The sequence below is a fragment of the Micromys minutus genome (assembly GCF_963924665.1).
Source record: "Micromys minutus genome assembly, chromosome: 10".
Lineage (NCBI taxonomy): Eukaryota > Metazoa > Chordata > Mammalia > Rodentia > Muridae > Micromys > Micromys minutus.
In genome coordinates this window covers 29,616,999-29,628,784 of record NC_137979.1, presented here as the reverse complement: position 1 = coordinate 29,628,784, position 11,786 = coordinate 29,616,999, and positions in this window count along the sequence as shown.

Sequence of the window (11,786 nt, the reverse complement as noted above, 5' to 3'; positions counted from 1 at the left end):
AGTTCATCCCTTATAAAATACTCATAAAAACCTTATCCATAGAGATGCACTGAGAGAAACATCAATATCTGCTTCCATGTTATCTCTTCTTGAGTCTCCTGCTTTCTCCTCCTCCTCTCCTCCCTAGACTTTTCCACACCTACCTTTCCTTATCATCCAAAGATAGGCTCGACCTGCCTTGTTGTATAATGATATCATCCTACAAGGTCTGTGGTAGCTCCATTTTATGCTAGGCATCTATTCTGGTATCTAATAGCCATTTGTCTCTAACTCCAGTCCCTATCAGATAAGCTCACAGTAACCCTGACTCAGTAGTCCCCACCTGGAAGTAGATAGCCATGACCATCTGCTTTGTTGTTATGTGACTAAATGATTATTTTTGGCTTCTGTGACCTGTTTGTGCAGACATTCAAGGGCTATCTTGAGGTTGCCTTGACGACCTAATCCTGCTTGTGCAGATATTCAGGGTCTTTGTGTGGTTTTTGCCTTTGTGCATTCTTCCTTCGACACTATTTGCATGGCAGCCTCTAGCTTGACTCAGAGATTGCTGTCTTGCTTGCCGTTTGAATAAATTTATATAATTATAGTCCAGGTTGAGTCTGTGGTCTTTTCCCCCAAGCTCTCAAATTCTACAACAAGTGCATACTTGAAATTTCCAGGCCTGTGTTCATGGTAAGGTGGGAAAAGTCCCAAACACATGGAAAAGAGAGAATCTACCCAGAGGAATAGGCAATAGGAGAAAAAGCCCAAGCTACTGACTGGCAGGAACACTTAGTTACCTGGAGTCCTTCTGACCTGTCACAGGTGACTCTAAGCTCTGACTCCCTGAAATTTACATGAATGTTTAAAAGTTTACAAAAAGACAGATAAAAGTTTCAGATGTATTAGCAGGACCACTGTTTTCAATCTGCACTGGAGTCATCATTACAGGAAAAGCAGTTATTAGCATCTGTAAACAGTGAGAGTAGACCTATGCATTTGAGCCATAGCAAATGCTTGAGTAACCAAAAGGGTGAGTTGGAGTTAAAAACATGAACACTCTTTCCTCTCTCCAGAGGGCTGGAGATATGAATACATCTATATATATACATATGTGCATGTGCATACATGAATATATATATATATATATATACATCTTATGCACATGCATATGCACATATATGTCAGAGATGTTTGCAACACAACAAGAAACACTTTTAAGTCTGCATTTAGAAAACAACCAAAGGAAATTTAAAATTTTGAGCCTGTGACTGTGATAATAGTAGCTAGAACTTAGGAGAACTGACCTACCTTGGTGAGGCAGAGCAGGTGACCAAGCTAACTGTGTCCACATTTGGCCAGGGCCCTGGTGGCAAGGAATGGAGCAGCTCCTTGGCCAGTGACCAATATTAACTCAATCCAGTAGAGTCCATTTTGAGAGTAGAGAGCAGAAGAGGTTTTAGGAGAGAGACGTTGGCACCATCTGTTTGTGCAGTAGCAGATCTGTGAGAATCTGAAAATCCAGTGTGCCATCTTGGGCTATTGGCTGCACTAACGCCCACCTGTTCTTGGTCAGACATTTAAGCTTAAGGAAACTCTGAGTCCAGAGAGGAAAGGGATTTAGAGAAGGCAGGTTCAACACAGAGCAAGGTCCTCGAAGGAGCCGAGAACAGGCAGGAAGGGAAAGGGGAGTAAGTGCTAACAAGAGTTTCAATCTGGGGTGTCCCCAAGTGGAGCCAAGAGACCTGTCATAAAGAAACTCTGATTACAAAGGAGAGGTGTCCTTTTTCTTGTGACAGATGGCCAATAGGACTAGAGAAGCTGCCTAAAACATTGGTGTGGCTTTTTTAGAGAGGGAGCTGAGCAGGGAGGCCCCAGGAGACAGAGCAGACAACTCCAGGTCACAGTTACTTAAGTAGCAAGAGGGAGCAGGTGGAGATAGAGCCAGCTAAGGAGGTGGGCTCTAAACTTTGGAGTTGAATATAATACAGTAGACAGAAGAGTCCGGATGAAACAGATGACCCAAACCTTAGGAGAGTCCAACCAGCAGCTTGGTTCAGCTCGGGGAAGCGGGTCCCTTGGAAAGGGGTCCATTTGTGCCCCTCTCAGGTTTGGGTACCAGATGTTTAAACGGAGAATATGACCACCCCATGGTATGGTTATAGGGAAAGCTTTTATTATGAGTGAGAGAGAAATGCAGAAGCATCTGGAAGAGTCTAGAACAGAGAGAAAAAGTAGACTGAACATGGCAAACAGACTGGACCTGGCCAGGAGAAAAGCAACACACACAGAGAGAGACAGGGACAGAGAGACAGAAGAGACAGAGAGACAGAGACAGACAGAAAGAAACAGAGAGACGGTGAGAAGGAGCCATAGAGAAAGAGACAGAGACTCAAAAATAGCAGGGTTATAAAGAGAATAAGTAGCTGGGAGAGGGAAGGCGAGCATATTAGCTGCAGGAAGGTTAGGGGAGGGGAGGAGGTAAGAAGGGCTGGGGTACCAGCTAGCATTAACTTCGAAGTGCATAAGAGGTACTTGTGATACCGAGGGAGCCTGGAGGCCAGCATATGCTTTGGTATGGGAGCTGGAAAGACTGCTCAGCAGTTAAGAGCACTGACTGTTCTTCCAGAGGTCCTGAGTTCAATTCCCAGCAACCACACGGTGGCTCACAACCACGAGTAATGGGACCCGACTCCTGTGTTTGCAGTCAGCTAAGGTGTACTCATATACATAAAATAAATAAATTTTAATAAACAATATTCTTTGGTATGCTAATAAGCATCACAGGTAGCCTTTTGTTCCTTCTATCAGGATAAGGGAGACTGCCCCTTTTGTTAGGAGGGAGCCAGCTTCACCAATTCCTGAACGCTGGCCTTTATCTAACTACCAGAAGTCCTGCTATAGCCAGACTGAGCTTCTCTCTCCACTGCCTGTGGAGTTGAAGAATCGGAGTCTCCTTTAGATCTAACAGTTATGAGCTGCCATATGGGGGTCCTGGGAACTGGTCTTGTGTCCTCTGCAAGATCAATCAGCACTCTTACCTGCTGAGCCATCTCTCCAGCCCATACTATGAATTTCAGTCACACCTTCCTGACAGTCCAAGCTCTGGAGGCCACCGTCTCCATCACAGTAGCTTATTCTTCTCAGAATGGTCACAGAAATAGGATCATTGCAGATGTAACCTTCTGAGAATGTCTCCTTTCACTCAGCATAATGCTTTTGGGGGCTCTTCTAAGGTCATGCATGTAGCAATTGTTTTAATATTTTTTAGTGCAGAGTAGTATTCCACCATTTGCACTCCCTGAGGAGAATATTCTGACACCCTTGGATGTTTCTTAGGGAAATTTGAAGTAACTGGTCCAAAATTACAAGGTATGCTTTGGGGTAGGGAGCAATTTATGTTTTATTTTTCAAAATATTACTTATCTTTATTAACTATTTAGAAATCCCAGCATACACATTGCTGCTCACAACTGTCTGTGACCCCGGTTCTAGACAAGTGTGACATTGGTATTTTTAAGGAATTTCCTCACTCATATACCCTACTTGAGAGGGTGATTCCCCCAGACAACCTGCCATCAAACATTCTGTGCTTGTGGGATCAGTAGTGGTCAGCCTCAGATCATCAGTAGGCAGTGAGGTCCAGTTCCTTTCATTTTTAACAAAATTATTTATTTTTCATTTTTATATCTTATTTTTATTATTTTAAAAATATTTTATACCTCTCATTTTTCTTGTCCCAATAGAATTCAGGACTCCATCTTCAGTCACAGATGCCGAAGCCACCTCCATGCTGCCCCCTGGTGGTCACAGGCACAGCTGCTGCTCCCCTTAAAAGAAAGCCAGGAGAACGCCACCTTCCCCAGTCCACCTGTGTAGCCCCAGTGGACACAGAGCATACATAGGTCTAGTCTTATGGGAATAAAAGACACTTTATCCTTGAGCCAAAGGGACACAGGGCATCGCAAATGCCATGGAATTTTTATAGTTGTAGAACAAAAGAAAGTCACAAATAAAGGTATTTTTCTAAATACATAGACGACAGGGTCTGGCAGGCAGGTTACACCAGAGCAGAAACATCAACCTGTGGATGCTATCTGACGACATCCTTAGCTTCAGGATTGGTGGGGGTCAATACTAAGAACACAGCTCAGAAGTTTTACCTAAGAATAGAAAGGAGGTCACAGACAGGGCTTGGGCAGTCAGTGGTTATCAAGGGCCATTAAGAAAGGTCAGATAATTATTCTGGGTCTTTAACACCTCAAACTCCTTAAATTAATCAGTTGATCTGCCTTGGAAAACCTTTAACATAAGTGTGGCTTTTCTTTCCTGTGAACTTCAGTTTATAGCCCCCCCCCCCCACGTTGGCTAAGCATTATGTGTGTTCACATAGAAGCCGTATGTTTTATGTCCCTGCCACATGCAAGAAAGGCTTGTTCCTAGGATCTCGTGTAGCTAAGACAGCAAGCGGGTCTTCCTTGGCTACAGAGAAAGGTTGAGAAGAACCTGGAATACATAAGACTCTGTCTCAATAATAATGACAAAATAATCATAATAAATACTTTGGTTTGTCCTGTTATCTTGATTTTACAACAGATCCCATCGATGGTGTCCCTGCGTTCTCTTCGGGGTCGGGGTCTAAGCTGCACCAGGCGGGAGACAGACATTCATTTGTTCTTCTCGTTCTGCCAGCGGGCCCTCATCTCTTCTCCCCATATTTGTTGGTGGTGTGTGGAAGGCAGGGGGTGGGGCTGTCCCGCTGAGCGCTGACCCGCGTGCACTTCCCGCTGTGGTTCGTGGGGTCCCTGTGGACGCATCAGGGGCTCTGCTGTCCTCCCGCGGTTCACTCCGTTCGTGTGTTTCACTTGCGGAAAGGTGGTTGATTCGCTACGGTGCATGGTTCATGCCCTTCCCGACGGGTGTGTGCACACTCCCTGCTTTTGCCCCGAGTGCGTTCCGGGCTTTGAGCCCCAAGTGCCCGCTTCTGAGTTTATGGTGGCGCTTCCCGTCCCACCCCCCCCCCCCCCCGTGCCTCCCGTTCCCCGGGTACCTCCCGTGCTCCGTTCTGCCGCGTGTTTCCTTTCCCGTGTCGGTTCTGTGCGAGAAGCCCGGAAAGGGGAGTGGGGTGGGGGTCGAGGAGAAAGGCTCTGGCATTCCTTGTCTGGGAAGGGGTGGGGTGAAGCGCTTCTTGTTGGGTGAGCGCCCACCACCCCCGTGGTCTGCTTGCTGCCTTCACCAGTAGGCCTAGGGGTGCTGAGCGGTCACTGGCCTCTTTTGTCTTTTAATTTAGAAAACAACAACAACATCAGATTCTAGCTTGGAGAAATAAATGGATTCTCACTTTATAAAAGAAACCAAATTACTACATAGTATCGTTTTAGATTTCTTTCTAACAACTTGTTAAGACAGTTAAAACCTGATACAAAAGAGAACAAATCAAGACTTCATAAGATTTTTTAAAAAGTATTTGCTTATTTTCATTTTATGTATATCAGTGTTTGTGTCTGCATGTATGTGTGCTGTCTGTGTGCTGCGCTCTTCTGACCCTCTGGTCTGTCCCTCCCAAGTGATGGCTCAGACAATTCTGCTGGGCTCCTCCTGGCAGCGACCTAGCGATAGCTAGTAGTGTCGTCCATCACCTGGCACCATGGCCTGCCAGGTGCTAGGCAGGTGTGGCAACAGATAAAGAGAGCTACTTGCTACCCCTGCCCCACCTCCCCCCTTCTTTCCCCCTCTTCCCCTCTGTGTCTCCCCCGCCCCTCCCCCCATTCCCACAAGCTTCTCTCTGTCTTTTGTCCCGATTTCTCTGCCCTTGTGGCTCTATCTGCCTCTACCCCTACTCCAGGTTCCCACCCCCTACCTTCCCAACCATAACCCCCCCCCTTATATTAGGTCTGTCACATGGTGAGATTTCTCAGTGGCATGGCCACTCCAGGTACCCCTTACTCCCACTACCTCCACATTACATTTCATAACACCGAGCAGGCCATGGGAGCAGTAACTTTTCCTACTTTCTTCCTGGTGTCTATTTTCCCTTAACCTAAAGTCAATATTAAACATGTCTTAGGGCTGGAGAGATGGCTCATCGGTTAAGAGCACCGACTGCTCTTCCAGAAGTCCTGAGTTCAATTCCCAGCAACCACATGGTGGCTCACAACCATCTGCAATAGGCTCTGATGCGCTCTTCTGGTGTGTCTGCAGACAGCTACAGTGTACTTATATATAAAAATAAATAAATAAATAATTTTTAAAAAGCAAGAGAGAACTCACAAAACAATTTTAAAAACCATATCTTAATGAGCTGGGCACGGTGGTGCATGCCTTTAGTGCCAGCACTCTGGAGGCAGAGGCAGGCACAGATCTCTGAGTTCAAGGCCAGCCTGGTCTACAAAGCAAATTCCAGGACTACAAGAGAAACCCTGTCTCAAGGGGATGGCAGGGTGTCTTAATGAGCCCTAACTCTGCTTCACATCTGGCTTGTCCTAAAATTCTTTTCTGCTAAGTATTTTTATGTAGGTTTGCTTGTATGGAAATCTCTGTAAAGAACTCGGGGGCTGCCGTGAGTGACTGTGTGGAGCTGTGTCTCTGTCCGTGCCACTGCTGGTGTTTGTCTTTTCTTAGACAGACGTGGTGTGTACACCTGTAATCCTAGCATGCAGGAGCCAGAGGCAGAAAACATATTGGTTCTAATTCAGCCTGAGACCCTCCTCTATCTTTTATGTAAGTCCTGACCCAAGATTGTTAAAGTAGATTGTCTTAGAGTTGAGATGGGGAAGTGCTTTTAGTGTATTTCGGTGTTGCTTCCAAAATAGTTCCCTCACCCAGTGCCTAAGGACTGACTAAAGTGACCTATTTTTGTTCTTTTCAGTATGGCTCCCCTGCTCACCGTGTGTGGTAGATGGCCAAAGTGGCCACCAGACTTACATCTCCTCATTAGATGTTCATTTCACTCCTTCCATCAAGCCACAGAGTCTGTTTTTTCTTTTTCTTTCTTTTTTTTCCCCTGAAGCTATGCTAGTGCTGACATGTTCTGGCAATAGAAGTAGAAAAACAAAATACTCCACCCCAGACTCAGCCTTACAGAAAACACAGAAGGGTCTAAGAGGGGGATCGGTGGTTAAAAGTATTTAACATACTTCCAGAGAATCAGAGTTCAGAGAACTGGCGCCCTCTCCTGGCCTCTGTGGGCAACTGCACACACTTGGTGCACATACAGAAAGGTAGGCACACACGTACATACACGTAAACATAGACAGTATGGTCTGGAAAGATGATTACTGGTTACATTGGCTGCTCTTCCAGAGAGCCACGTGGTGAATCACAATTGACTATTACTCAAGTTCCAAGGGATCTCACGCCCTCTTTGGCTGCTGTGGGCAGCTAAATGCAGGTGGTACCCATTTAGACATGCAGGCATATACATAGATAAAAATAAATATAAATTTTCTTTTAAAATAATGTTTTAAAAAAACATCAGGAACCCGAAAATCTCAGCTCTTATTCTCCCTGAAGAAGCTAGGCAGCTGCTAAAGAAATATGGGGTGTGGGGTCTTCTAAAAAACAGACCCTGTAAGGAGACCAAGGTGCCTTAAGTTCTGCCTGGTGATCTACCCCCCCAAACAAACAAACAATAAAAAGACAGGCACATCACAGATATTGGTGAGGGAGACTGGTTTATTCAAGTCTGGGCTAGAGGAAAATAAAATCCATCTTTTGTGAGTGGTACCTAGATTTTCAGGGGTTTATGGAAGAACAGGTAGGAAATTCTGCACATACTCTCCAGAGGTATGCTGCCTCTCAAACCCTCCCCCTTTCTGTGAATATTTCTACTGGACTAGTTTCTTCTCAGGCTTTTCCTTTGGAAGTCAGGCTCATGCTGAATAGGGGGATGGTGCATCTCTATAATCCCAAGAGCCGAGAGGCAGGGACAGGGTGAGCAGCGCAAGTTTGAGGGCAGCCTGGTCTATGTTGTGAGCTCCAGAAGAGCCAACATACAAAGCAAGACCTTGAATCAAAAAGATCAGGGAGTGAGAGGAGGAGGGGCTGGAGAAATAGCAGGAAAGAGGCAAGCAAGCCGTGTGAGTGTGAGGACTGCAGCTCAGGCCCCAGCATCCAAGTACGAGTCGCAAGCTGGCTCTGGCCCCGTGCATGCCTGTAACTCCAACATAGCGGTTCTCAACCTTCCCAATGCTGAGACCTTTTAATACACATGCCTTGGTGACCCACCACCAATTATTTTCGTTGCCACTTTGTAACTGTAAACTTGCTACTGTTGTGAGTCATAATATAAATATCTGATATGCATGACAGATGGTCTCAGGTGATCCCTATGAAAACATTGCTTGACATTTGCCCTCAAGGGGTCTCGACCCACAGGGTAAGAACCATCCCAACACTTAGGGGAATTAAACCAAAGAATGGCTGTATCTCTCCAGATTCCAGCCTAGTTCAAAAGGCGGAGAATGGCAGAGGAAGAAACCTGATGCCAGCGCGCTCCTCTAGCGCCTTTTGTAGCCACACCCACATCTGCACCCCCTTGACACACACACACACACACACACACACACACACACACACACACAACCTAAAGTAAGAAGGGAACAGATGGGGAGGGGCGGAAACAATGTTTAAGTTCAAAGCAGGCTTTTCTAGGTCAGAGCTAATGCTTGACTCTTCCAGCCAGGTGGGGTTTGTGGCCGGGTAAGAGGGGCGTGTCTCACATGCCTCTGTAGAATTTTGAAGTGAGGGATGGTTAAAGGGTCAGGGAAGGAGAGGAGGGGGAAATAACAGACTTTCTCTTCCTTTTCCACTGTGTACATCGAACACCAGAGCCTATGGGTGGGAAGCAAACCCTGTGCTTCCTCAAGAGACCATGTTCTCTCTCATGCGGTCTGGAAGCACAAAGTAAAACATCGCAAGCCACGGCCCTGCTTGCTTAGCCCAGCCACCAGCCAAACACAGCAGATGGAGTGGCCGAGCCTCCCAGACACCTCAGCCTGGACTCCTGTGGGATTGCAAGCACTCATAACACCTCGCTCTGTTGAGCTGTCAAAATTTTTCCCCCATAAATGAACCATGGGAACTTTGGGAAACAAGGCTTCACATTTCCTTTGGATGAAGAGCCAGTGCTCTTAACCGAGGAGCCATCCCGCCAGCTCCTGGCTTCGCATTTCCAAGAGGCAGCTCTTAGCCTGTTTCTTCTCCAGTGTCTCAGGCAAGGGTTGGCCATCTCTTTCAACTCGTTTCCGTGCCTCTTAGAAAACCTCCAAGCTCTTCGTACAAACAAAATTCTTGGCAGCCTTCTTCTTGCAGCCTGACATGTGACATTTAATACCGGACATCACTTTTGTTTTCTTCACATAACTTTTATTTGGGGTCTCGTGGACATCTTTGGGGAGTCTGTTTTTTCCTGCCACCGTGTGATCTGAAGATTGAAATCAGGTCCTCTGGCTTGGCACAAGTGCCTCGACAGGCTGAGCTACCTCTCCAGCCCTCCTTTTAGCTATTTTATCTCAGTTACAACATCAGGCTTTAGGGAGACATTAAAATGAATTTGTTCTCTCTAGTTGGTGATGTTCAAAGTGTGGTCACCCTATGAGCACACTGATGCCAGACAGCCACCAATAAAAGGTGGCCAGGTATGCTTCATATAGCCCAGGCTAGCCTTAAACTCACTAAATTACTGGGATAATCATCCTGTGCACTGAGTAAAGGCCATCTTTGTATCATTCAAATGTGGATTTCGGTGCCAAGAGAGTGCTAAGTACTATCTTTACTTTGGAATTGTTATTTTTGTGAAGAATCAACTGTCTCACAGTTTCATAAACATTTTTCTCCACCACCTTCTGATTGGTTTAATAAAGAGCCGATGGCCTAACGAAAGACAGGAGAGGAAAGGCGGGACATCCGGGCAGAGAGGAACTCTGGGAAAGAATCAGGTGTGGGGAATTTGCCAGTCAGATATGGAGGGACTAAAGGAGAGGTAACGGGCCATGTGGCAGGGCAGAAATTAGAAAAAGCAGGTTAATAAAGCTATATGACCTACTTGGAAAAGAGTGAAGCTATAAGGCCTAATAAATAAACAATAAGTATCTGTGTCATTACTGGAAGCTGTTGGGTTGAGACAGTCTAGTGATACTATGTAACTTGAGGATAACCTTGAGCCTTCTGATCCTCCTGCCAAGTGCTGGCTGGGATTGTAGGAGCACAAAAATAATAGTAATAGTTATTTTACTGTTGTTATTATTATAAATAAAAGATGACTTAAAAACAACAAACAGGGGTTGGAGAAGTAACTGGGTGGTCAGGAGCACTTGTTGCTCTTGGGCAGAGGGCTCAACTTCAGTTCCCAGGACACACACAGTGGCTCACAACTGTCTGTAGCTCCAGTTAGGCACTTCACAAACATGGCACACTCAGCACACATGCGAGCCAAACACTCATACATTTAAAACAAAGAATAACTTTGCCAGGCGGTGATGGCACACCCAGAATTTAGGAGGCAGAGGCAGGTGGGGCTCTGAGTTGGAGGCCAGCCTGGTCTACAGAGCAAGTTCCAGGACAGCCAGGGCTACACACAAAGAAACATTATTGGAAAAACCTAATTAGTTAATTATTATAGAAATAAGCTTGCTACATAGTAGCTTATTTTATAGAAAGTAGCTGTATCTAGGCTGGCTTTGAGCTCACTGCAGCCTCCTACCTCAGCTTCCAGATAGTCAATCCTCTTGATGCTACATCAAAAATGTAAGTACTGATGAATAGTAACAGAGACACCTGCAGGAACAAGAGGCCAAGTTCTCACACCCTTAGTCCACCAATGCTAACCATTGGGACTCTCTCCTCCTTAGTAAACAATGTAAGGGGCATATCTGCCTCTATTTCCTTATACCTTATCACAAGGAAAAACCCAACCAGGTACAGGATAGCACTATCATATCTGCAGTGACAAGCTGGCCATTGACCTGTCTTACATAGGAAAGTCCCACCATGAGGAAGAAAGTTCATAAAGCGCTCTCCAGTCCAAGTCCCAGCCCCCCTCTGGCCATCTGGGAAAATGGCTTGCTGTCAGCAGCAGCCCCATGCTGTGTCTTCTTCCTTAGTTCCTCCCCCCTCCCCTCGCCTTTTAAAAAGATTCATTTAATGTATATGAGTACACTGAAGTCCCATTTTTTAATATTTTATTTATATACATCTGTAGCTGTCTTCAGACACACCAGGAGAGGGTATCAGATCCCATTACAGATGGTTGTGAGCTACCATGTGGTTGCTGGGAACTGAACTCAGGACCTTTGAAGAGCAGCCAGTGCTCTTAACCACTGAGCCATCTCTCCAGCCCTGAAGTCTCATTTCTAATGCAGCCTTTGTTTGGTAGTTCCTACTGAAGCCTCCATTTTTATTTCTGTGATCACTAAGATGAGTTCTCTGGCATTCAGGACCATCTGGTGACTCTGGTGGGTGCGGGAGATGATGCCACAGCAGGTGTGATGCACTAGACCTCAAGCCTCCAGACACCATCTCCTCCGGCAGCTAGGCAACCTCCCTCGTTTGCTCTTCCCCAGAGTAGGGCTGTAATGTCTCCAGCAGGAGAGGGGACATTAGTGCCCCTCCATTCATCCATTAGAATATTTGGACAATAGGCCCCAAGGAAATTCCCTCAGAAATCCCAGGCTGGGAAATACAAAGGCAGGTGATCCATCTCTTTCTCCCCCTTCCTTCCTCCCTCTATCCCACTGGTCCCTTCCCCTCTTTCCAAATACCAACATGCATAAGCCACACCCTTTTCTTGTCTTTCTTGGTAGCTGGGG